The sequence below is a fragment of the Phyllobates terribilis genome, unplaced genomic scaffold, assembly GCF_046119375.1.
Source record: "Phyllobates terribilis strain yellow unplaced genomic scaffold, ASM4611937v1 Scaffold_5975__1_contigs__length_47793, whole genome shotgun sequence".
Classification (NCBI taxonomy): domain Eukaryota; kingdom Metazoa; phylum Chordata; class Amphibia; order Anura; family Dendrobatidae; genus Phyllobates; species Phyllobates terribilis.
The window spans coordinates 13,625-37,788 of record NW_027368719.1 but is presented as its reverse complement, the minus strand read 5'-3'; the positions used below and the strand labels follow the sequence as shown (position 1 = coordinate 37,788).

General features: G+C 41.9%; 1 pseudogene; it reads right to left on the bottom strand.

The window, feature by feature from the left end:
* Positions 1-1,492: 1,492 nt before the first annotated feature.
* LOC141250624 (uncharacterized) lies at positions 1,493-11,615 on the bottom strand (annotated as a pseudogene).
* Positions 11,616-24,164: the final 12,549 nt, after the last annotated feature.

The window sequence follows — 24,164 nt, the reverse complement described above, 5'->3', positions numbered from 1 at the left end:
AACAATCATCGCTAAAATATTAACATAAAATCACTTTTCGTAGAATATCAACATTGCCCACCTGAATCACTGAAAGGAACAAGCTCAAATTAATGCTGACCTGATCTATAGCTGGCAGGTACATGAATAGTTCATAAAACAATTTTCAATCAGGCTCCACTCTGACATTAATGGGGGTTACAAGATAACTATATGAAGATCAGAAAGCAAGAATAAACCCTTCCCTTTCCCTTGAAAGATCATCCATTACAATCTGCATGGAGTGCAAAATTTCTTAGAATATAGACACCAACAGGAACACATTAAGACTTAAAAAATGAGGAGCTATGATTTTTATGATATATTACTTAAATACATACAAGAAATTCTTCTGGAGTTTAATCATTAGGAAATTATGATGCATATGCTTACATCTGAAATTCTTCACCCTCCATATCACCTCCCTTTCCTACAGATTCTTATCCTACTTCAGTTTCCAACTTTCAACCCTTTCTTTCCAGTCAACATTCCAAATCCATATGAGTTTAGGTCCTTTGACGGTCAACAATTCTGACAGCAACATCATATGTGATGGCATGGAAAACACAATCATAAGAAACACAAATCTGATATTCAAGAAAAACATAGGCAGAGTCACGTAAGAGTTCACGTGGCAGGCTAGGGTCAACATAAGGTAGTGAGTGAACAGTGAACACGCTTTTTATAATGCAGAGGGCCTGACGTACTTCTAATAGACCGGTTGTTTGTTGTTGCAATTGGAATTTCACCGGATATCTGACAAGATTTTGAGGCAACCATCAATCTAAAATTAAAATCAACTCACGAAGTACCATCATCACATTAGTAATCACTTTAGATAACAAAAAGTTAATGATACAGGGGGTACTAAGTTTCTGGATACCAAGGGAAAAAAGGATAACAGAATGAAATATAATACAACACATTTCTTAGGAAACTTTTTTGCATTGGCTGCTAAGTGATAGATCATGAAGTAAGGTTTCATTCTAGCAAAACCAAGATGAGAGAAAATATTTTTTTTATAGAACATCAACATCCTATTTCTTTAGGGAATTCAGTACCTCGGTTTGCTTTTAAAATTCCTCGACATATTCATCCACAACTAAATCATTGAGAACATCAGCAACATCCATATCAATATCTCAGTCCTTTGGCTCGGTATAAGCCACCAATCCACAAGCAGCCTGCAAACGAACAGGCACAATCTGAATCAAGAACAGACAAAATGCCAAAAGAAAGAAAAAATGTACTCAATAGGGATTGTTACCCTACTACAAATAGAAAGCTTACCCTCTCAAAAATGAAACCTCGACCAACAGTTCTCTTTGTTGTCCTCTTATTGTCTCCATACTTCTTATTCCCACCCTTTTTTCTTTTTTGAACCGAAGATAGATTTAACAACGCTAGATCTTCCTCTGTCAGTAATGGATCATAACCTTACAGCCTACTGAAGCAACATTGTAAACTAGGCCCATCAAGCCCTTTCAAGTTGATCTGCAAGCAGTCACAATTTTATTTTATTTTTATCGATGAACAGACTAAATCTAATGAACACTAATGACAAAATTAACTATACATACATCAAAGAAGATTATATTCCTGTTAGCATATCGATGGTGTCTATCAATGCCATAGCAAACTTTGGTTACATACACATTTTCTGTAACACGGATCTGAAGTAGTGATCAGAATCAACATTCAGAAGATATGTACCATTTGTCAGGACAGCTGAAACATGGATCTGAAATGAATACACACAGTAGCTCCATGTTAGAGACCAGGTCATTGTAGATGATACTTTCAACACAGTAATAGAGCATTATTTCCTTATCATCGCATGGCAGAGCAACTCTAGTCTAGGGAAAAGACATATAGGAAAATTAAGGCTAAGAAAGTTATGGACCAAAGCGTTCATGGCTCTAGCTATCTTATTATGTTGGAAACCAGGTCTCTTCTCATGAGAAACATACACCAACCGAGAAAATTCATTACCATCTGTGTCAAGACCCCCCATTGTGTCCTAAGAAGACCTACATTCCAAAAGAAAGAACAGTTAGTAAGTTTATATAAGACATAAATTATGGTGAGAAATGAGAAGAAAGGAAGGGGATACGTGAGAAAGAATGTAAAATTACTTCAATCATTCATTCTAGGATGGTCCCTTTGATTATTTCAAAGCCACGCATTGTCCAACCGACATCTTTTGTGCATTTGCAACCAGGGCATCGATTCTAATCTTAAACTCTTCATACTCCCTCTGCATAGCAGTTAAAATAAAGTCATGAGAACACGTTAACTTAAGCAACATGGTCGCATGAATGGCTAATCAGATCTTTGTTTTAAAAGGGTTTTTTATGGAGGATGTTCTGGAGCTGTGAAGTAGAAGGAGAAGTGAAAATTTATTGTGCTAAAGTGTCAAAGGCAAACTACACAAGGATGGAAAAGTGAAAAACAAATCATCAGGAAACATATATAATGTTTATTTTGTAGCAAATTTCCTCAAATACATTTATTTAATTCCATAGAAAGCAGATAGAAGTTGAACAACCAAGAAACTACCAGCAAATCGTGAAAAGCTCACATATCTACAGAATATATATAAAAAGGATGCATGGAACTGATTTTCTTGCCTTCATTGCCCTGCGCTCTTTACCAAAAGAAGGTTGCATCTTGTCTTTGAGATAATAAATCTTTTGTGCAAAATAGAATTCAGGGGCCCTAGGCTCAATATTAAACTTCTTGCAAAATGGTACCCACTGCCTTACAAAATCAAACGTTTCAGAAAGGTCTTCAAAAGTCAACACCATCGTTAGAAATGTAGCAGGAGACCTTGTCAACAGGATAGTCCACAACCAAAATGGGGTTAACTGTGAATGCTCTCCTTCACGATCAAACCTGAAGATAAATTTGTCACATTATTAGATAAACAAAACAAAACTCATATGAGTATAAAGGGTAGTAAACTAAACGATAGGGAGCATACAGACCTCATAGCAAGTCTGTCAAGATAAGTCCAACGGTTGATGACAAATAATTGGTACCAGCCACAAAGGATATGCATCATTCACAGGATGGGTAATACGGTATTCCAAGAAGAAAGCCGGAATAATGAGGCAAAGAATGGGTAAGGTTTCAAATGAGAGGACGGAATGGGTACGGTGCGAATCGGATCCTCAGCCCTGAAACAGTAGTATTTATCATTAAGACCGTCAAAAGCCTTCTACTGATCATGACTTACATAAAAAGGAAATCATGTCAAAGTGAAGCCAGTAAACTACATCAGAAACAATTGTGAAAACATAATATTATTCTGTGGAAGCAACTTCGGAAGTATGCACTAGAATTTTGCAAAAAAAAAGCACCACTCACCATGTAATATCTTTTTTACCTTGTTACCACTCTTGGAGTGTCATAAACTTAACGGACACTGAACATCTGAATACTAATCAGGGGTTACTATTAATTTCTCAAAAGCACTAGTCATTGACCAAAGTTTCCAATCCAAATTGCTAATTTTAGAACAGAAAATAGCTTCTCATAAGAACTAGTACAAACTTAAGTCACCAGGAGATCAATCATGATTAGCAGTTCAATCATTGCTTAGAGACATATTAAAGAAACATCGTAAGGAAATTATGATGCAGATGGTTACATCTGAAACTCTTCACCATTAGAACCAGAGCCCTTCGATATTACCTCCCTTTCCTTCAGATTATCTGCCGCCTACCTGAGAATATATATATTTGTTTTAATTATAAACATTTCAAGGAATAACGTTAAATAGTAAGTATTAAAATATATAAAGGGTATAAGAGTAAGCTTAAATAAATACTTTTAATAATAAGAACCATTTAGGACAAGAATCTCACCCCAAGGAACCACTGTTTTGGAGAATCTGCATTTTCATATATTCTTCCATACATAATCTGAGTATAAACTGACTCTCAAAGAGCTTAAATACTGAATTGATGCTAAAAACTAGTAGCGGCCTGCTACTACTATAGAAGAAACTGACTCACCTAACCTAAACTCAGGAAACTAATACTGACTTCTTACATAAATCACTTAATTAAGATAGAATTAGAAGAAACTACTAAATAGATATATTCTGAGCGTAAGATTCTTATCATTAAACATAAATGATGATACCAGGAGTGATAGAGTATGTATGTATAAATATTTTAACATATTCCTGACTATCTCACAACTAATGTCAGAAGTAAACTTAAAATAGAAGCTTACATTTTGTGTTCAGGTTCTTGGAATCTTGCTGCTTAAAATAAAAGCTGCGATGATCAAGTAACTTATAATGGTTCTTGGCATAACTCTAGCGCATACCTTGTTCAAATCTAAACTGGCTCTTGGTCCATTCTTGTTGCTTCTGTTTAAGACGATTTCAGAGGACATGCAGTGTTGAAGCTGGATTTTTACACATTAAGCCCATTACATCTAAACCATGGTCACCGTATAGACGCTCAATGCACCTCATATTAAGAGCTATATAAAAAAATGAAGCACAATTTAATACCAAGTAAATCAAATAATGGATGTAGCAAACTTCTGCAGCAAAAGTAGAAGGAAGAAGTCTGACCAGTAAATTGATCTCCGATAGAAATTGGGGAGTCTGTGTTATTTTTATTATTTCTAATGTTGTTCAGTAAATCCTCCAAGCGTTTTTCAGTTGAATTCACAAACTCCAATAGCATATCCAGCTCAAATCTGAATCACCAAAAAACAGTCTCATCATGCTAGAAGTAAGGGAATGTTTGGTAAATCAGTATATGGATATCAATTTGACATCATGATATACCCCATTATCAATCTAATACATGTCATCTTCGCATTTAAAAAGCTTTCTTCCTAATAGTTTCTGCGCATGTGTTTGAATGAATAGTCACTTCAAGAAGTAACAGATACCCAATGACCATTCAGAACTTAAGCAACAACTTCTGATCTATTGGCTTGCTGTATGTATAGGATAATGCACGGGCCATAAAATTAATGAGTGTCGGAGTAAACAAAACTATCAAATTCAACACTAAAAGAAAATATTTAACAACGCTTATACATCATCAGGTAAGAGACGATAGCTTACAATCAGAAAGATCAAGATCTTGAAATGATTTCTGATACTTCTCCTTCTTTTCTTTAGCTACCTCCGTTTCATGCTTTACCTCTTTATCCTTTTCATCGATCTTGATAGATCTGGGCAAGTGCCCATCATTCCACATAGATTCTGAAATTAAAATGGGTAACGTCAATTTCCAATTATGATATATGAGGCTGCGAAGTGACCCACAAAATAGATAAAGCATGTACTATTTGTTAAAAGCTAACCATTTTATCATATGGACTGCATCTTCCCACAAATCTAAAGTTGAAAAGGTGCATTCTCTCATTTTCTTTTTGTTCGAGAACATCAGAGAGAATACCCTGTTAAATATCAGCCACAAGATGAGTTGATATGAACAGAAAGTTCTAGCAAAGTGGAAAAAAAAACTAGAAGGTAAATCACAAAGATGAGTTAATAAGAAAAGAAAATATCAGCCACAATTGAGCCGCCCTTGCTTGCCTTCTCCACAGCGGGACACATGGCAGATGCAACTAGTTACCAAGGTTTCTGAGACTAATTTCTTGTTACTGTCATACAAACATCCTCGAAGAGCACCAAATAACTCTCCTATAAGTTAAAAGGTGGTTAAAAGGTATCTTTAGTCTGCTAAATATTTTAACATAAATTCAGTCAAACGTAAACATGGAGCAATATCCAGTGGATTAGATACCTTTAATTTCATCAATAGCATAAACCATCCACAAAATGCCCTCACTGATAACCTTGGGATTCCTGTGCTCTTTCATAATTTTGCAAAGCTACAAAAAAGCCAATGTTCACAATAATCACTTCCACATACAACAGCTAGTTGAGAACAAGGTAACCAAGAACTTCATTAACAACATAACACAGAAAAAGAGATGCACTGTACAAACAGAAAGCTTACCTGCTAAAAAAAAACCCGGACTAACATCCTCCAGGCAGAACCAAAAGTGAGATATAGGTCACTCTTTTCTTTCTCTCATTTTGCCTAGGCGCCCTTTTCGAGATTTCACCTAGACACTCCTCTGCTTTTAGGCTCACATCATGTCCCCACGTAAACTGGGCCCTGGATGCCATCAAGCCCTTTCAAATTAATCTGCAAGCAGAAACAATTTTATTTTATTTTTATCAATGAACAGACTAAATCTAATAAACACTAGTGACAAAATTAACTATACAATTTTATTTTATTTTTATCAATGAACAGACTAAATCTAATAAATACTAACGACGAAATTAACTATACATACATCGAAGAACACTATATTCATGTTAGCATATCGATCATGTGTATCACTGCCATAGAAAACTTTCTTTACATAAGCAGAACAATTCTCAGAGCACCGTTTTTTTTCTTCTTGGCTATTCCAAACTGCATATACCTTTGTGCAAAGTTCTCTAAACCAGAAAGGGTCAAATTTTAGAAAAATTTAGAGATAGCACATAGCACGCAACAAAGCAAAGAAAAGCAAGGGTGAATGGAGATATTACCTTGTGCAGTAGTCCATGAAGAAGATTAAAAGAGGTCTTCTACAATCTCCTTCACTGAAACTTCAGCAATTGGTTGAGGTGTGCGCAAACCTGCTTTATATCCTGCAAACCAACAGACACAATTTCAATCAAGAACAGATAAAATGCCAAAAGAAAGTGAAAAAATGTACTCAATGGGGATATTTACATTTTAGTCCAAAGTGTTTGAATTGTTAAACAAAATAACAGAACTGAGATGAATTTCCCTCTTGAACAATCTGAATGTATTGAAATACATTTTAATGGGGATTGTCGCATCCTCTCCGACTTCAGCAAAATAATAACAGAACTGAATTGCCCTCTCGAACAATCTGAATGTATTGAAATACATTTTAATTCAAAGTGTTAAACAAATGAATTAACATTACCAATATATTATTATCTCATTGTACAACTCCATAATGTGATCAGGATCCTTGCCAGCCAGATCAGGGCATAGTTTTAACAATTTCCATATTCTTGTTATATACTGGTTCCCACTTTAGTATATTGCTGCAAGGGAAACTGGCTGGAACTCTGTCTGGTACAATGCCGCATGCACAACATATAGCATTATAGAGAAGTGAACAGTTCTGTTTGGTGTATCAAAGTTTAATTTGTAGAATAAGAACTACTTACCTGAAGCCACTCAGCAACTGCGGCTACATTTGGCATTGTTGCACTCATCCCAACTATCTGCATACCACGAGCAGAGTCACTTTTGCTTCTACTTGTGCCAAAACTTTCTCCACTAGATGATTGAATGTTTCCTTCCCCAGCTGCTTATCTTATCTTTTTCCACAAAAGCTCCAACAGATAACCTCTATGTGGATCAGCTACCTAGAAACAATCATGATAGCTTTAGTTATCTAGGGCTCTGGAATGAATGTAAGAAGATAGCTCAAATCGTGATGAACAATATACCATGTGGAGCTCATCAATTAAATCAATTCCAACTTCTGATAAACGGTCCTCTTCTAGCAATCTATTAATAGAGAGTTAGCCTTCTCAATCGTGCAAAGACAGCTACAGATGTATCTTATGGAAGTGTTGCACCACCTTGGCTTCCGTAATAGCTAGGAATATATGGTTCCAAGTGGACATCAAGATGCTCGTCTTGCATGAGTAACAGATTGATCAAAGTACATAAAACTGAAGCTTCAAAGTAAAAGAGGAAAAAGTATAGTACCTTTTCTGCACAAATTGATACAACATACGGAAGTCCAAGGATAGCCATTTTACAGTTGTTATAACCATCCGCAACATCAAGATTTCAGCAACAGAACTCTAACCAGCACTGTACAGAAGAAGAGTGATCAAGTCTACTATGTATGTGAAATGATAAGCTGTGAAGACTTAAGACAAAAGGAAATTGGCGTCAGCAGTTGTACACTAGAGATAAAAGTATCTTAATAATCTTTGAGCTGTTTCAGGCTGAATATGAAAAATTAAATAACCACAATAAACACTATCTACCTAGTTACCTAGTAGATGAATGCAATATACAAGGTTTTTCTTCTGTAAGACACCATCCACCTGAAGACAATCAACCTACAAAAAGAAAGAAGATACACATTTTTTTGAGAATGACTATTTCAAGATTGGAAAAAAAAAATTGAATAGGCAACCCTTTGAGGTAATATCAGAGCCAACCCACAAAAATAATTCTGTAAACCAGTCTACATGTTCAAAGACCACGTCCAAATAAAAGTAAGTAACTCTTCATGGTAGGATCTTACATTAAGCTATAAGAAAATATGGAACAACCTAGATATAACTCAAAGATGATGTCATGACCTACCTTCCCTAGATTCTTTTATCTTAAAACCATCAATGTCAAAAGGAAGACCCCAAGGGATTTGTCAAAAGAATTTCAATAGTTATATATTTGAACTTAAAAGGACAAAATGATCATATATAGCAATGATAAATTACTGACTAAGAGAAATGTCAAGCAACTCAAAGCTACCGAGTTTCTGATACTAATTTCTTGTTACTGTCATATAAACGTCCTCAAAGAGCACCTAATAACTCTCCTATAGGTTAAAAGGTAGTTAAAAGGTATCTTTAGTGTGCTAAATATTTTAACTTAAATTCAGTGAAACATAAACATGTAGCTAGAACATACCTGTTCCAGTGGGTTGGATAGTGGATACCTTTATGAAGAAACTATAAATCACTCTCTTTTTTCTTTCTCTCATTTTGCCTAGGAGCTCTTTCGAGATTTCACCTAGCCACTCCTCTTCTTTTAGGCTCACATAATATCACATCACTCATAACCGCATATTGCCCCGGTCTATACCGGTCCAGATTACCTGATTATTGCATGAATCGCCCCGTAGGGTTTTCGACTCATCCCAGGATTTTGATGGCCTTTTTCTTTTTGTGGCTTTTTCTTTTTTTGAAAAAATGACATATTTACACACTCAATAAACTCCCAACTCTAACAAAAATGGTCCTAATTATGAAATCAAATGTTGACTCAACAAAACTACGAAAAACTAGTAATAGAGCATTATTTCCTTAACAACTCATGGCAGAGCCAACTCTAGTCTAGGGAAAAGACAAGTAGGAAAATTAAGGCTCGGAAAGTTATGGACCAAAGCGTTCATGGCTCCAGCTTTCTTATGATGTTGGAAACCAGGTCTCTTCTCACGAGAAACATAAACCAACCGAGGTAATTTATTATCATCAGTGTCAAGACCCCCATTGTGTCCTAAGAAGACCTACATTCCAAAAAGAAAGAACAGTTAGTAAGTTTATATAAGAAATACATACAGGTGAGAAATGAGAAGAAAGGAAGGGGATACTTGAGAAAGAATGTAAAATTACTTCAATCATTCATTCCAAGATGGTCCTTTGATTACTTCAATCATGAGAATACGTTAACTTAAGGTCCTATCATAAAGCAATATGGTGTCTAGCAATTGTTCAGGCGCATGCATAGCTAATCAGATCTTTGTTTATAGAGGATATTCTGGAGCTGTGAAGTAGCAAGAGAAGTGGAATTTATTGTGCTGAAGTGTCCATGGCAAACTACATAAGGATGGAATAGTGAAAAATAGCTCATCGGGAAACATATATAATGTTTATTTTGTAGCAAATTTCCCCATATAAACTCATTTAATTCCATAGAAAGCAGATTGAAGTTGAACAACTAAGAAACTACCAGCAAATTGTGAAAAGCTCATATATATATATAGAATATATAAGGATGCATGGAACTGATTTTCTTACCTTCATTGCCCTGCGCTCTTTACCAAAAGAAGGTTGCATCTTGTCTTTGAGTAATCAATCTTTTGTGCAAAATAGAATTCAGGGGCCTTAGGCTCAATATTAAACTTCTTGCAAAATGGTACCCACTGCCGTGCAAATTCAAATGTTTCAGAAAGATCTTCGAAAGTCAACACCTTCGTCAGAAATGTAGCAGGAGACCTTGTCAACAGGATAGTCCACAACCAAAATGGGGGTTAACTGTGAACGCTCTCCTTCACGATCAAATCTGAGGATAAATTTCTCACATTATTAATATACAAAAGAAAACTCATATGAGTATAAAGGGTAGTAGACAAAACGATAGGGAGCATACTGACCTCAAAGCGAGTCTGTCAAGATGAAAAATAGTTGATACCAACCACAAAGAATATGCATCATTCACAGGATGGGTAATACGGTATTACAAGAAGAAAGACGAAATAATGAGGCGAAGAATGGGTAAGGTGTCACATGAGAGGATGGAATGGGTACGGTCCGAATCGGATCATCAACCCTGAAACAGTAGTATTTATCATTAAGACCATCAAAAGCCTTCTACTAATCATGACTTACATAAAAAGGAAATCACGTCAAAGAGAAGCCAGTAAACTACATTAGAAACAATTGTGAAAACATAATTTTATTATGTCGAAGCAACTTCGGAAGTATGCACTGGAATTTGGCAAAAAAAGTAGCACAAATCACCATGTAATATCTTTTTTACCTTATTTCCACTCTTGGAGTGCTATAAAGTTAACGAAAACTGAACATCTGAATTGTATAATTGAAGTAATCAAATAGGGACATATTAATCAGGGGAAACTATTAATTTCTCAAAAGCACTAGTCATTGACCAATGTTTTCAGTCCAAATTGCTAATTTTAGAACAGAAAATAGCTTTTAATAAGCACTAGTAGAGATATAAGTCACCAGGAGATCAATCACGAACTGCAGTTTAATCATTAAGGAAATTATGACGAAGAAGCTTACATCTGAAATTCTTCACCCTCCATATAACCTCCCTTTCCTTTAGATTCTTATCTTGCTTCAGTTTCCAACTCTCAACCCTTTCTTTCCAATCATCATTGCCCAATCCATATGAGTTAAGGTCCTTTGACGGGTCAACAACAGGAACTGCAGCATCATATATGATGGCATGAAAAACACGATCATAAGAAACACAAATCTGATATTCAAGAAAGCATAGGCAGAGTCAGGTAAGGGTTTACCTGGCATGCTAGGGTCAACATAAGGTAGTGAGTGAACAGTGAATACGCTTTCAGAATACAGAGGGTCTGACGTACTTCTAATAGATCGGTTATCTACTGTTGCAATTGGAATTTCACCGGATATCTGACAAGATTATGAGGCAGCCATCAATCCAAAATTAAAATCAATTTACAAAGTACCATCATCACATTTGAAAGCGCTTTAGATAACAGAAACTTATGATTCAGGGGGTACTAAGTTTCTGGAAACCAAGAAAAAAAAGGATAACAGAATGAAATATAATACAACACACTTCTTAGGAAACTTTTTTGCATTGGCTGCTAAGTGATTGATCATGATGTACAGTTTCATTCTAGAAAAATCAAGATGAGAGAAAATAAATATTTCATAGCACATCGGCATCCAATTTCTTTAGGAAATTCAGTACCTCGGTTTGCTTGTAAGATTTGTAAAATTCCTCAACATATTCAACGACAACTAACTCATTGTCAACATCAGCAGCATCCATATCGACAACCGAGTCCTTTGGCTCGGTATAAGCCACCAATCAACATGCAGCCTGCAAACCAACAGACACAATCTGAATCAAGAAAAGATAAAATGCCAAAAGAAAGAGAAAAAATTGTACTCAATGAGGATATTTACATTTTAGTTCAAAGTGTTTAAATTGTAAATCAAAATAACAAAACTGAGCTGAATTGCCCTCTTGAACAATCTGAATGTATTGAAATACATTTTAATGGGGATTGTCGCATCCTCTCCTACTTCAGCAAAATAATAACAGAACTGAATTGCCCTCTCGAACAATCTGAATGTATTGAACTACACTTTAGTTCAAAGTGTTAAACAAATGAATTAACATTACGAATAATATTATTACCTCATTGCACAATTCCACAATGTGATCAGGATCCTTGCCAGCGAAATCATGGCATAGCTTTAAAAATTTCCATATCTTGTTATATACTGGTCCCACTTTAGTATATTGTTGCAAGGGAAAACAAGCTGGAACTCTGTCTGGTACAATTCCGCCTGCACAACATATAGCATTATAGCGAAGTGAATATTTCTGTTTGGTGTATCTAAGTTTAATTTACAGAATAACAACTACTTACCTGAAGCCACTCAGCAACTGCGGCTACATTTGGCATTGTTGCACTCATCCCAACTATCTGCATACCACGAGCAGGGTCACTTTTGCTTCTGCTTGTGCCAAAACTTTCTCCACTAGATGATTGAATGTTTCCTTCCCCAGCTGCTTATCTTATCTTTGTCCACAAAAGCTCCAACAGATAACCTCTATGTGGATCAGCTACCTAGAAACAATCATGATAGCTTTAGTTATCTAGGGCTCTGGAATGAATGTAAGAAGATATCTCAAATCTTGATGAACAATATACCATGTGGAGCTCATCAATTAAATCAATTCCAACTTCTGATAAACGGTCCTCTTCTAGCAATCTATTAAATAGAGAGTGAGCCTTCTCAATCGTTCAAAGACAGCTACAGATGTATCTTATGGAAGTGTTGCACCACCTTGGCTTCCATAATAGCTAGGAATATGTGGTTCCAAGTGGACCTCAGATGCTCGTCCTGCATGAGTAACAGATTGATCATAGTACATAAAACTGAAGCTTCAAAGTAAAAGAGGAAAAAGTATAGTACCTTTTCTGCACAAATTGATACAACATACGGAAGTCCAAGGATAGCCATTTTACAGTTGTTATAACCATCCACAACATCAAGATTTCAGCAACAAAACTCTAACCATCACTGTACAGAAGAAGAGTGATCAAGTCTACTATGTATGTGAAATGATAAGCTATGAAGACTTAAGACAAAAGGAAATTGGCGTTAGCAGTTGTACTCTATAAATAAAAGTATCTTAATAATCTTTGAGCTGTTTCAGGATGAATATGAAAAATTAAATAACCACAATAAACACTATCTACCTAGTTACCTGGTAGATGAATGCAATATACAAGGTTTTTCTTCTGTATGACACCATCCACCTGAAGACAATCAACCTACAAAAGAAAGAAGATACACAATTTTTTGAGAATGACTATTTCAGGATTGGAAAAAAAATTGAATAGGCAACCCTGTGAGGTAATATCAGAGCCAACTCACGAAAATAATTATGTAAACCAGTATACATTTTCAAAGACCATGTCCAAATAAAAGTAAATAACTCTTCATGGTAGGATCTTACATTAAGCTATAAGAAAATATGTAACAACCTAGATATAACTCAAAGATGATGTCATGACCTACCTTCCCTAGATTCTTTTATCTTAAAACCATCAATGTCAAAAGGAAGACCCCAAGGGATTTGTCAAAAGAATTTCAATAGTTATATATTTGAACTTAAAAGGACAAAATGATCATATATAGCAGTGATAAATTACTGACTAAGAGAAAGGTCAAGCAACTCAAAGCTACCGAGTTTCTGATACTAATTTCTTGTTACTGTCATATAAACATCCTCAAAGAGCACCTAATAACTCTCCTATAGGTTAAAAGGTAGTTAAAATGTATCTTTAGTGTGCTAAATATTTTAACTTAAATTCAGTGAAACATAAACATGTAGCTAGAACATACCTGTTCCAGTGGGTTGGATAGTGGATACCTTTATGAAGAAACCTATAGAATAAGGGTTTCTAGGACTATTTGGACTAGTTAAAATGTTCACTGAATTTAATAGTTTAAATAGCGAAGTTTATCTTCTTTTAACAGTTACCTTGAAAGAAATTCACTGAATTTCTTTCAAGGTAAAATGTTCATTTTTTTTAGGAAGAAAAGTTATATAGTTTACGTGCCTTCATCTTCTTCTTTTTTCCTGATTTGTGACAGGTTGGAATGTTAGCAATTCTCTCTTTGGGTCTAAGATCCACTTTAATCAAGAGTTGCAAGAGATTGTAGATTTTATCCAGAGATAATATATTTTACTTTGTTGCTTTATGCATCTATGATATACTTCAATTTGTTATTTATCAATTATATATTTTACTTATTAAATTAGATATATTATATATAAATATGAAATTCTATATTCATATAATGCTCTTTTTAATGCGTATATACAGCCGTGGAGGAGAAAGTTTTGACAATCAGATTGCATCTATTACTCAAATTTCTAATGTGACACCAAATCTAAAGAAGACATCTACTTCGGTCCAAAATTTAAAAGATCTTTGGCTGCAATAAAAGAATCTATAAAGGTAATTTATATCCCTTTATAAAGTTTTATGATCTTCTAAAAATAAGTTTCTTATAAAGTGTATTCCATGATTGATGTCTAAATGAACTCTAACGTCATCTCATTTCTTCCTTTATATGAGATGATTTGAGTTATATGATTCTCAACGTTAATTTTATTTAGTATTTGATATGAGCAGATTGGGTATGGTGTAGTGATTGTGAAAGCGATTACCTTTGATATCAATAAAAAGTGGTACTACCATACCAGAAAAGGTGCCCAGTCCTCAGCCCTCATCCTCACCACCTCCACCACCTGCTGCTCACCCCATATCTCCAATCCATTAATTCACCCCGTCTCCTCCACATGACTCAAAGCCTCCTCCACTGACTTCACCGAGCATACCCCCTCTGCCTCTAGACATGTTGAATCCACCCACCAACATCCTGAAATCACATCCACTGCTCTCTCCCTCACTTCTCCTCCTTCTCCGCCGCCTCAGTCGTCCCTTAAACGAGCTTAGCCATCACGCCTTCCTCTACCACACAAAAAACGTCAAAAGACGATCTTCGCACCAGAAAGCGACGAGTCCCTCAGCCCCCTGCTCACGGAAACTTCTCGACACGCGTCGTCATCGAGCCTCTCATAATAGGCCAATTCTTCTGGTCCAGCCTCAACCCTGCCGAGTTCGACGTCGCCGCCGCAGTCGCCTCTCACGAGCGCACTCATTGGTCGGAGCTCGAGGTAGAGCTGTTCGCGATCGACTATGAAGAAGTGAGAAAAATTCTACAGCGCACTCGCTGTCATGACCCCCAACCCAGGCTAGCTCTATTCTGTGACACACATTCCATGGGGGGGACGAGCCCAAGACGCTGAATGTCAAGCTTATGGAAAAGGTGCTCGGTCTTCCAACGGGCGAAGGGTACGCGTCTCTGTCGAAGAAAAACTGGCCCTCTGGAAAGGGCGAGACGCTGGATCTGCTGGTGTGGAAGCTGCGTCCAAGGAAGATCAAGATGCATATGCTGAGCTTCGGCACAAAGCTCATCCATTACATCATGCTGCGTAATATCATCCCTCGCCAAGAGAAGCGAGATACCTTCATCATAACTGATGCGTGCCTACTGCGTGAAGTCATCAAAGGAAGCCTCATTGACACGCCGCGCCTCATTCTCTCTCACATGTTGACGGTGAAGATGCACGAGAACCACGCGCTTCCCTACACCCACATCATCAAGAAGCTCATGTTCATGCTCAAGCTGAGGATCTATAGGCTGGTAAAAGAAACGCCTTGTGAAAGCATCATCATTGAGACTGGGCTGCACCGGCAACTCAAACACACCAGTATGGATGCGCCAGTTGATAAGTTGTTCCTTGGCTCCACTCCCAGAACTGAGCCTAAGCCCGAGCCCAAACCCAAGCCAAACACCTCAGCCCCTCCCAAATCCGAACTCAGACCTCGCCGCATCAAGAGCCCCTCGAAGGAGCCCAAGCCGTTGCTGCCGCGAAATATGAGCTCAAAGGAAATTCAGCTTTGCACCTTGGAAGCTGTACTTCAGACAAATCAGCATCTTTTAGGGCTCAGGTGCATGCTCGACTGGCACCTTCATCATGTCAAGGCGCTCATGATCGTGCCTCTAAAACAGAGTTGCGAGGATGAGTACCAGGATGAATACCAATGGGAGTAGCTATTGTCTCAGTTCCCCTTAGGGTCCCTCAGAAATCCAAAACTCCTCTAAAATTCTTTTTATTTTTGCTCTTTTTTGACTGTTTTTTTGTGTGCTCTTATATATCTATCAATGAATTACTTGTTTTGGTTCACTTATCTGCTTGCTCTAGTGCATACTGAGGTGGTAGGTAGAGGGGGCGGGAGAAAGAGAGAGAGGGAGAGACTTGGGGTGTGCAAGGAGGGGCTGAGAGAGAGGGGGTTAGCGAAATAAGAGAGAGAGAGATGGAAAGAGAGTGGGGAGAGAGAGGGGGAGTGACAGAGAGAGGGAGGGAGAGGGAGATTAATCTAGAGGAAAGGGGTGAAAGAAATATGATGGAGAGAGAGAGGGAGAGAGGAGAGAGGGAGAGGGAGAGAGAGAGATAGGAGGGGGGGGGGGTACGTAGAGGGGGCAAGAGAAAGAGAGAGAGGGAGGGAGAAATTGGGACGTGCGTGGAGGCGCCTACAAAGAGAGAAAGGTGTGAGAAATAGTAGAGAGAGGGGAAAGGGAGAGAAAGGGGGGAGGGAGAGAGTGAAGAGAGAGGGAGAGGGAGAGACAAAGAGAGAGGGAGGGAGAGGGGGCAAGAGAGAAGGGAGAGGAAAGGGATGAAGGAGGAAATGGGAGACAGAGAGAGGCAAGGGAGGGAGGGAGATCGAGATCGAGAGAGAGAGAGAGGTGGAGAGGGAGAGGGGGAGAGGGAGAGAGAGAATGGAAGGGGGAGGGGGAGGGAGAGGGAGAGGGGCCAAGAGAAAGAGAGAGGGAGAGAGAAAAGAGGTGAAGGAGGGAAGGATATGAGAGAGAGAGAGAGAGAGAGAGAGAGAGGTTGTGTGAAGGAGGAAAGGGCAAGAGAGAGAGAGAGAGAGAGGAATGGGAGGGGTTCAGAGAGTGGGCAAGAGAAAGAGAGAGAGGGAGATCTTGGGGCGTGTGGGGAGGCGCCCAGAGAGAGAGGGGGCGAGGGCCGAGGGGTACTAGGCTCCTCTTTCTCATGAAAGGGGATCGCTGATTCGAAATCGCTGAATTTGTAGATGTAACAAACAATGAGTCGAGTAAATAGTTCTATGAACGAATAGATCGAACCGAATTGGAAAACAGAAAGATTTGTACAAGTTATACCTTTCATTACCCCTTTGTGGAAAAGCCTGTCTCCGATCCAACATTGGAGGAGGTCAATCTGGGAGATGAATCTTTTGTGATGAATGCGCTTAAGCAATAACAGTGGTCTAATTTGGGACCTTTCGATTACTTTTGACTTTATCTATCCTATAGAGCCGCCTCTCTCTCCTTCACCTCTTGGGTACCTACGACCCTCTTTTTTGATGATTGAGAATGCTCCTCTCTAGTCCCATATTGACTACGTTCATGGGTCTCTGATGTCATTTCTCGTTGGCCCCCTGAAACCGGGACGCAGGCGCCCCCTCAATCTGTCAAGTGTCAACTTCTGTCCACACCAGAGAAAGAAAGAGAGATAGATGGGGGGAGAGAGTGAGAGAGAGACCAGGAGAAGGTTGAGAGAAATTGTAGAGAGAGAGGGGCAGGAGGGAGAGAGTGAGAAGAGAGAGGGAGAGGGGGCAAGACAGAGAGAGAGAGGGGAGAGGCAAGGTGTGAAGAAGGAAATGGCGAGATAGAGGGGGAGGGGAAGAGAGATTGAGAGACTTGGGATGAGCACAGAGGGGACGATAGAGAGAGAGACAGAGGAAAATGAATGGGCAAGGGAGGGAGTGAGAGAGGCGGAAAGAGAGAAGGGGGGAGGGAGAAAGAGGGGTCAAGAGAGAGAGTGGGGAGGCAAGGGGTGAAGGAGGAAAGGGCGAGAGAGAGATGGAGAGAGAGAGAGAGGGGGCAAGGAAGTGGGGGAGAGAGAGAGAGAAAGGGGGAAGGGGGTATGTAGAGGGGGTGGGAGAGAGAGAGAGTGAGAGACTTGGAATGTGAATGGAGGGGCGGAGAGAGAGAGGGGGGTGAGAGAAATAAGAGAGAGAGAGTAGGGGTGAGAGAAAATGAGAGGTTGGGAGAGAGAGAAAGAGATGGGAGAGGGAGGGGGGAGATGCAAGGAGCAAAAGAGTAAAGGGCAAGAGAGAGAGAGGCAAGAGTGAGAGTGAGAGAGAGAGAGAGAGAGAGAGAGGTGAGGGGGGAGTGAGAGAGAGAGAAAGTGAGATGTGGAGGAGAGAGAAAGAGGGAGAGTGGGCAAGGGGGTGAGAGAAATAGAAGAGAGAGAGGGAAAGGGGGGGAGAGAGAGACTTTGGACGATCAGAGATAGAGAAGGGGTTGAGGGGGCAAAGGTGGGAGAGAGAGGTAAAGGGAGAGAGAGAAGCATGATGGGGAGAGAGAGAGAGAGAGAGAGAGAGAGAGATGGGGGGAGATATATATAGAGAGAGAGAGATGGTGAGAGAAAGAGAAGGGGGGATGTGGAGAGAGGGGGGCATGGTGTGAGGGAGGGAGAGAGGCGAAGGCGAGAAAGAAAGGCTTGGGATGAGGGAAAGGGGGTGAGAGAGAGGGGCGACAGAGGGATGGAGAGAGAGAGAGAGAGATGGTGAGAGAAAGCGAAGGGGGAAGGTGGAGAGAGGGGTCATGGGACGAGGGAGGGAGAGAGGTGAGAGCGAGAAAGAGAGGGTTTGGATGAGGGGAAGGGGGAGAGAGAGAGAGAGAGGGATTGGGGCGAGAGATGGGGGGAGAGAAAGAGAGAGGCGGAGAGAAAGAGACAGGGAGAAATTGTAGAGAGAGGGAGGGAGGGAGAGGGGGCAAGAGAGAGAGGGGGTGCAAGGGGTGTAGGAGGAAAGGGCGAGAGAGAGGGGGTGAGAAAGTGGGGGAGAGGGAGAGAGGGGGGGGGGGGGGGAGAGGAAATGGAGTATGTAGAGGGGGCGGGAAAGAGAGTAAGAATTAGGATGTGCATGGAGGGGCAGAGAGAGACGAGGTGAGAGAAATAAAAGAGTGAGAAAGGGGGGAGGGAGAGGGAGAGAGAAAGAGAGGGGGCAAGGAAGTGGGAGGAGAGAGAGGAAGGGGTAAGGGGGTATGTAGAGGGGGCGGGAGAAAGAGAGAGTGTGTGAAAGACTTGGGATGTGAATGGAAGGGCGGAGAGAGAGATGAGGGTTGAGAGAAATAAGAGAGAGGGGTGAGAGAAAATGAGAGATTGGGAGAGAGAGAGAGAGAGAGAGAGAGAGGGTAGGGGAAGATGCAAGGAGCAAAAGAGTAAAGGGAAAGAGAGAGACGAAAGGAGGAAGAGGGAGGGGGGGATGGGGGAAGGGACAAAGGAGGAAAGGGCAAGAGAGGGGGCAACAAGGGGGGGTGAGAGAAATAAGAGAGAGGGGAAGGGGAGGGGGAGGCAGAGGGGGCAAGAGAGAGGGAGAGCTTGGGGTGTGCGGGGAGGGGTAGGGAGAGAGAGAGGCTTGGGAAGAGGGGTGGGGAGTGAGGAAGAGAGAGGGGTAAGAGAAATAGGAGAGAGCGAGAGGAGTGAGAGAAAGAGGAAGAGTGGGAATGAGAGTGAGATAGAGAGAGGGCATGGGGAAAGGGGGAGAGAGAGAGAGATATACTTTTGGGCGATCGGAGATAGAGAGGGGGCGAAAGAGAGAGAGATGAGAGGTAAAGGGTGAGAGAGAGGCACAATGGGAGAGAGATAGAGATGAAGGATATATAGAGGGGGAGAGAGAGATGGTGAGAGAAAGAGAGGGGGGAGGTGGAGAGAGGGGGACATGGGACGTGGGAGGGAGAGAGAGGGGTGAAAGAGGACATGGTGAGAAAGAGAGGCTTGGGATGAGGGAAAGGGGGAGAGAGAGATGGCTTAGGGGGAGAGAAAGAGAGGCGGTGAAAAAAGAGAGAGAGGGGCAAGGGGGGGATGGAGGGGGGTGAAAGGGGTGAGAGAGAGGGGGGCAAGGAAGTAGGGGAGAGAGAGAGAGAGTGAGTGAGAGAATTGGGATGTGCATGGACGGAGAGAGAGAGTGAGAGAAATAAGAGAGAGTGAGAATGGAAAGAGAGGGGTGATAAGAAAAAGAGAGGTTGGGAGAGAGAGAGAGGGGGATGCAAGGAGCGAATGAGTATAGGGAAGAGAGAGAGACGGAAGGAGGAAGAGAGGGGAGCAAGAGGGGGGGGGGCAAAGGAGGAATGGGCAAGAGGGGGCAACAAGGGGGAGAGAGAGAGGGAGAGGTGAGAGAAATAGGAGAGAGAGAGAGAGATGGTGAGAGAAAGAGAGGGGGCTTGGGGCGAGAGAGAGAGAGGCGAGGGGTGAAGGAGGAAAAGGCGAGAAAGAGAGAGGGGTTTTAGGGGGAGGGAGGGAGGACAAACTTTGGGCGTACGGGAAGGGGTTGAAAAAGAGAGATGGAGGGGGAAGGGTAGGTGGAGTGGGAGAGAGAGGGAGAGTGGGAGAGAGGAAGGGAGTGAGAGAAATAGAAAAGAGAGGGGAGAGAGAAGGAGAGAGACTTGGGGCAAGCAGGGAGAGGCCAAGAGATAGAGAGAGAAAGGGGGAGGCGAGAGAGAGGCAAGGGACGAAGGAGGAAAGGGCAAGAAAGGGGGAGAGGCAAGGTGCAATGGAGGAAAGGGCGAAAGAGAGGCTTGGGGAGGAGCGATAGAGAGGGGCAACAAGGGGATGTGGTGAAAGAGAGAGAGAAATAGGAGAGAGAGGGACGAGGGGGAGGGGGATGGATGGAGAGAGAGAAATATAACGAGATGGAGATAGTGGAGGGGGAGGGGGTGACTACCGTTAACCGGCACAACATGTAAGACCGGAAAGCCTCGCGACCACTGGATTTCGTCGGACATCATTAAGGCCGGAAGGCGTCGAGACGCAGGTGAAGTTCGTGGGTAGCCCACGAATTACATCATTATGCAACCCGCTATGGTGGACGGGTGGCCAAAACCATTGTCTTTGCCTCTGCAATTGGAGGACTTTTCATGTTTACAAAAAAAAAATGAGACATAAAAGCAGGAAATATTAATTCGACAGAGAAAGAGATCATCTATCGCCTTTCTCCTTATAGACGTCACCTCCAAGTCACTCGCTTCATTGCACACAGAGAAAGAGATCAAGTTTCTTTTCTTACATGACCCCAGCTTGATCCGTCTTTTGATGTTCCGGCACTTGCACCTGGGGTATGATGCGAATTGAACATAGATGAAACCGGAGAATCATTTGTGGATGAATGCGCTTTGTGGAACAGCTTGGCTTCGGTCCAACACTGGAGGAGGTCAATCTGGGAGATGAATCTTGTGGATGAATGCGCTTAAGCAATGATAGTGGTCTAATTTGGGACCTTTTGATTACTTTTGACTTTATCTATCCTACAGGACCGCCTCTCTCTCCTTCACCTCCTGGGTACCTATGACCCTCGTTTTTGATGATTGAATGCTCCTCTCTTGTCCCATATTGACTACGTTCATGGGTCTCTCATGTCATTTCTCATTGCCCCCCTGAAACCGGGACGTATGTGCCCCCATAGTTTGTCAACTGTCAACTTCTATCCACACCAGAGAAAGAAAGAGAGATAGACGGGGGGAGAGAGTGATAGAGAGACGGAGAGAGGGTTGAGAGAAATTGTAGAGAGAGAGGGTCATGGGGGAGAGAGTGAGAAGAGAGAGGGAGAGGGGGCAAGACAGAGAGAGAGAGAGGGGAAAGGCAAGGTGTGAAGAAGGAATGGGCGAGATAGAGGGGGGAGGGGAAGAGAGATGGAGAGACTTGGGGTGAGCACAGAGAAGCCAATAGAGAGAGAGAGACAGAGGAAAATGGATGGGCAAGGGAGGGAGTGAGAGAGGCGGAGAGAGAGAGGGGGGAGGGAGGGAGAGGGGTCAAGAGAGCGGGGGGAGGAAAGGGGTGAAGGAGGAAAGGGCGAGAGAGAGATGGAGAGAGAGATGGAGAGAGAGAGGGGGGGAGAGGGAGAGAGAAAGAGAGGGGGCAAGCAAGTGGGGAGAGAGAGAGAGAGAGGAAGGGGGAAGGGGGTATGCCCCGTGCGGGAGAGAGAGAGTGTGACAGACTTGGAATGTGAATTGAGGGGCGGAAAGAGATATGGGGGTGAGAGAAATAAGAGAGAGAGAGTGGGGGTGAGAGAAAATGAGAGGTTGGGAGAAAGAGAGAGAGATGGGGAGAGGGAGGGGGGAGATGCAAGGAGCAAAAGAGTAAAGGGAAAGAGAGAGAGAGGCAGGAGAAATAGGAGAGAGAGAGAGGTGAGGGGGGAGTGAGAGAGAGAGCGTGAGATGGGGAGGAGAGAGAAAGAGGGAGAGTGGGCAAGGGGGTGAGAGAAATAGGAGAGAGAGGGCAAGGGGGAAAGGGAGAGAGAGACTTTGGAGGATCGGAGATAGAGAAGGGGGAGAGGGGGCAAAGGGGGAGAGAGAGAGAGAGGAGAGGTAAAGGGTGAGAGAGAGGTGCGATGGGGAGAGAGAGAGAGAGAGAGAGAGATGAGGGAATATATATACATATATATAGAGAGATGGTGAGAGAAAGAGAAGGGGGAAGAGAGGGGCATGGGGCGAGGGAGGGAGAGATGCGAAGGCAAGAAAGTGGGGCTTGTGATGAGGGAAAGAGGGTGAGAGAGAGGGGCGATAGAGGGATGGAGAGAGAGAGAGAGAGAGATGGTCAGAGAAAGAGAAGGGGAGAGGTGGAGAGAGGGGTCATGGGGCGAGGGAGGGAGAGAGGTGAGGGCGAGAAAGAGAGGGTTAGGATGAGAGAAAGTAGGGAGAGAGAGGGATTGGGGCGAGATATGGGGGGGAGAAAGAGAGAGGCGGAGAGAAAGAGAAAGGGAGAAGTCGTAGAGCGAGTGAGGGAGGGAGGGAGAGGGGGCAAGAGAGAGGGGGTGCAAGGGGTGAAGGAGGAAATGGCGAGAGAGGGGGTGAGAAAGTGGGGGAGAGGGAGAGAGAGGGGGGGAGGGGAAATGGAGTATCGGGAAAGAGAGTGAGAGAATTAGGATGTGAATGGAGGGGCAGAGAGAGGGGTTGAGGGAAATAAAAGAGTGAGAAAGGGGGGAGGGAGAGGGAGAGAGAAGAGAGGGGGCAAGGAAGTGGGAGGAGAGAGAGGAAGGGGAAGGGGGTATGTAGAGTGGGCGGGAGAAAGAGATAGTGTGTGAGTGACTTGGGATGTGAATGGAAGTTCGGAGAGAGAGATGGGGGTGAGAGAAATAAGAGAGAGGGGTGAGAGAAAATGAGAGATTGGGAGAGAGAGAGAGAGAGATAGGGAGAGGGGAGGGGAAGATGCAAGGAGCAAAAGAGTAAAGGGCAAGAGAGAGACGAAGGGAGGAAGAGAGAGAGAGGGGGGGATGGGCAAGGGACAATGGAGGAAAGGGCAAGAGAGGGGGCAACAAGGGGGTGAGAGAAATAAGAGAGAGGGGAAGGGGAAGGGGAGGTAGAGGGGGCAAGAGAGAGTGTAATTAATGATTGAACACATCCCTAGCTTTTTACTCTGCGTTAAATGCCATTACTTTGCTAGATGAATTGAATTAGCCATTACTAAAAAAGCAACAGCCTAGCCATTATATATAACTAGGGCATTCCGGCTCGTGCTACGCACGGACTTTGATTATTCTATTGTGATTACACTGCGTGCTTTTTTATATTATATGTGATAAGATTATAAGATTAGACCTAGAATATTTTTTCCCGTACTTTTCACGGGTCTTATGTATATCAATATTTTTTTTTTGGCCAAAGGTAAAATCGGATATATAGCCTCAAAGGGGTAGAGTGATACAAAACAATGTTAAAACAAAGCACATATGGAGGGAAAACAAGCCCCCAAGCTGTGACAAACCAACAAAAGAGAATCAAATCAAAGCATCAAGAACATAGTGCAGCTATACGAGCAGGGCGAAAGACAACCCCGGGCCTCATTAAAACCCCTTGCTGGAAAAACCCAGGCCTAGTGGGAAAAACCCAACAAGAGGAAAAAGAGATACCCCTGCACCGGAACCAAACAGCAAGGTTCTGAACCAACAATACAAATGCAGGACATCGAAACAAACATAATAACAATCCTCGACAGAAACTCAGATCGCCCTCACAGTCTCACTAGGGAATCGTGCATAAAGGATGCGAAAAACATGAATCTGGATCATACGTGTAATCACCTCAGCCGGAATCTTGGTGCGCTCAAAGATCCACTCGTTTCTTGCCCGCCAAATGTGGTAAACCGTAGCAGAAAGAGCATACACCCGCGCGCGCCGCATGCAACTCGATCCCGACAAAAAAG